Source organism: Gossypium hirsutum, chromosome A09 (genome assembly GCF_007990345.1).
Source record: "Gossypium hirsutum isolate 1008001.06 chromosome A09, Gossypium_hirsutum_v2.1, whole genome shotgun sequence".
NCBI classification, from domain to species: domain Eukaryota; kingdom Viridiplantae; phylum Streptophyta; class Magnoliopsida; order Malvales; family Malvaceae; genus Gossypium; species Gossypium hirsutum.
In genome coordinates, this window is record NC_053432.1 from 15,321,252 (window position 1) to 15,324,816 (window position 3,565).

At 35.4% G+C, this 3,565-nt stretch overlaps 1 non-coding gene across 1 annotated transcript; it reads left to right on the forward strand.

The window, feature by feature from the left end:
- The first annotated feature begins 2,621 nt into the window (after positions 1-2,621).
- On the forward strand, positions 2,622-2,727 carry LOC121206861 (small nucleolar RNA R71). The gene has a single exon (XR_005902032.1). It is a non-coding gene; the product is annotated as a small nucleolar RNA R71 (small nucleolar RNA).
- Positions 2,728-3,565: the final 838 nt, after the last annotated feature.

Genomic DNA, 3,565 nt, shown 5'->3' on the forward strand with positions numbered 1-3,565 from the left:
TAGAGTTTGTGGGACTTTTGGGTGCGTGACGACGACGAAGATAGAGCGGTGACTGGGGTTTGGCTTTGGTGAAATGGGGTAGAAAGGAAAAAACAAGAGAGGGTATAACGCAATGTGGGTCACACGACAACGACCATGTGGCCAGGCTGTGTATCTCTTTGAGGCTGTGTGGCTTACTAAAAAATTTTAAAAATTGCTCTAGTGTTCACACAGCTTGGGACACACTCGTGTGTCGGTGCACATGACCGTGTCACCAAGCTATTTGCTATCGCTTAGATCATGTGTTGTTGTCGTTCGCTTCTGCCACGACTGTGTATCAGGGCGTGTGTGTTACACGACCATGTTGACAAGATGTGTGAATCCACTCAGATTGTGTGTGTCAAAATAAAATTGAATAAAATTAGATCAAGTATTCACATGGTCCATGACACGTTCGAGTTTTTAGGTTGTGTGTCCCACACGGCCGTGTGGTCTACCCCAGACTGTGTGGTCCATTTTTTAAGTTTTTATTTTTTGAATTAATAAAAATAAAATATAAGAAAAAAAAGAAACTAAGTATGCAATAAAATTAAATGAAATAAAAAAAACAAAAAAAAAATTCGAGTTGCCTCCTGAGAAACGCTTATTTAAAGTCTAAGCTTGACTTCCTTTTTCAAGCTGACGGTTAAGTTACATTTTGGAGCCAGAGCTCCTCTCTCTCTCGTTATCAATATCACCACCAAAATAAATTTTGAGACGATGATTGTTTACCTTTAGTGTGTCGTAATTAGGGTGTGTTACCTTAGTGTTTCCGTATGGGAATACGTTTTCTACCACAAATGTATTCGACCATCTCGACTTAAGCTTTTCAAGGAACATTCGTGGATCTAAATTGTCCAATGGCACTTTGTCTCTGACTTTGAATTGGTTTGTCCTCTTTAAATGCACACCATGTCATTGCTTTGTTATTTTTTTGAACGTTCTCCGGTTATCATCAACCTTTGTTCGCCACTAATCTAATTCATCGAGCTACATCATTTTTTCTTCATTTATCCCTTGATTTCTATCACCTTTAACATGATACTATTCTAACACATCTTCATGAGTGATTTTCTACAAAGTATGTTGAGATGCATGATTACTAACATCAACAGAAAATGAGTATTATCTTGCTCACTAGAAACTCTCACAACATCACGTGCTTGAAAAGTAATCTCTTTGTTACATACCCTCAACACAAGCTCACCATTACCCATATCAATAATAGTTCTAGCGGTGGCTAAAAAGGGTCGACCTAAGATTATGGGTGCCTTATCCATGTCTAAAATAATGAAATCAACAGGGAATATAAATTTATTAACTTTAACAAGTACATCCTCAATAATACCCTTAGAATACTAAATTAATCTATCAGTTCATTGAATACTCATCCTAGTGGGTTTTGGTTCCTCAAGACCAAGTTGTTTGAAATTAGATTTATATTAACACCTAAATAAACCAAATCTTTTCTACATTTGAGCTACCAATAAATCAAGGAATAGTAAAACTCCCTAGATTTTTAAGCTTGGTGGGTGGTTTGTTTTGGAGAATGGTCAAGCACTCCTCATTGAGCTCTACAGTCGACAGTTCGTCTAACTTCCATTTATTTGTTAACAGCTCTTTTAAAAATTTTGCATACTTGGGCATCTATAAAAGCGCTTCAACAAAAGGTAAGTTAATATGCAATTTTTTCAAAAGTTCAAGAAATTTACCATATTATTCATTGATGTAGTCTTTCTTCAACTTTGTTGGATAAGGAATTGGTGGTTTGTATTCTTTGATCACCGACTTATGCTCTTTCTTGCATTCCTCAACCCCATCAATTTTCTCAATAGCTTCCAAATTCAGCTTCATTTCTGCCTCAACTAACAGCTTTCCACATCGTACAGTGATTGCGTGAACTTGCTCCTTTGGGTTGGTTTCAGTGTTACTAGGTAAATTGCCTTGTTGTCTCTCCAAAACAAATTTAGCAAGCTGGCTAATCTGATTCTCGAGGCCCTAAATATATTCTTGCTGATTCCTTAAAGTTGTTTCAATGTTCAGGAATCTAATTTCTAACACTGAAGTAAATTTAATCAACATCTCTTCTAGATTCAATTTCTTTTCTTGCTGATAAGGTTGCTAAAAACCTAGAGGGTGTTGTGACCTTTGATTTCCTTGACCAACCTAAGAGAAATTTGGATGATTCCTACATCTTGGATTATAATTGTTGTAATAGGGGTTATTTTGAGGTGTACAATTATTACCGATAAAGTCAACTTGCTCATACTCCATGTTAGACTTGAAGGGCAAACATTTCAGATTGATCATCCCTGCTCTAGTCACATCACATTGCATTAACGGCTTCACCTGTTTATTGTAACTCAAACCATCAATCTTTTTACTTAATGCTTCTATCTGACTTGCCAACATAGAACCTGCATCTGTATTAAAAACACTAGCTACCTTAGTATGCTTTCTTCTCATAACTTGCCATTAATAGTTATTCAGCGTTATCTCCTCAATAAAATCTTGTTAGTGTTCCATCAGCTACTGCATCAATTATTTGCTTAGTCGAAGTATTCAAACCATTGTAAAAGGTTTGAACTTGTAACCACAAAAGTAACCAATGATAAGGGCATCTTCTCAAAATATCCTTAAATCTGTCCCATGCATCATATAATGCCTCAAGCTCAAATTGAGCAAAGGATGTCATTCCTCAACTTAGCTGTTTTGGCTGGTGGAAAATACTTCAACAAAAACTTTTTAATCCTTTGCGCCCAAGTAGTGATGGAATCACGTAGAAGTGAATTCAACCATTGTTTTGCTTCATTCCTTTAAGAGAATGGGAACAACCGTAAGCGTATGACATCATCAGTAATGCCCTTGATCTTAAATGTTTCGTGTATTTCCAAAAAATTAGCTAAATGTTATTTCGAATCTTCATCTGGCAACCCATCAAAATGAACATACTACTCCACCATTTGAATTGTGTTTGGTTTAATCTCAAAATGTTTTACAGTAATAGTCGGTTTGACAATACTCGATTCAGCTCCAATCAGAGTGGGTTTAGCATAGTCATATATAGTTCGAGGAGCAGGACGTACAGGAAGTTGCTGATTACCAGGATTATTATCCATCTCCACAATACTATCATTTTGCTCTTAATCGTCTATTAAAATCTGTTTACCTTGTCTTGCTTCTCTAACCTCCCTCTGATTTCTGCAAATAGTTTTTTTGATCTCACTGTAAAAAATTAATGGTTCCAACGGGTTGCCTCTAGTCATAAACCAAAAGAACATGTAAGAATAAAAAAAAGTAAAAAATTTGAATTAAAAAATAAATTAAAAACAAAAATATTAAAATAAAAATAAAAAATGGCTAAATTAATAGAAATAAAGTTTTCCTAATACTCTAATCCCCAGCATCGACACCAAAGACTTGATGTCTATAAAACCAACTAAAATTTTGACTAAGGCAAGTGCACCTATCAATTAATAGTATAGCTACAATGAGCAAATATATCATTCCCACGAAGACTAAAAGTATTAGTAATTATCTTCTTTCT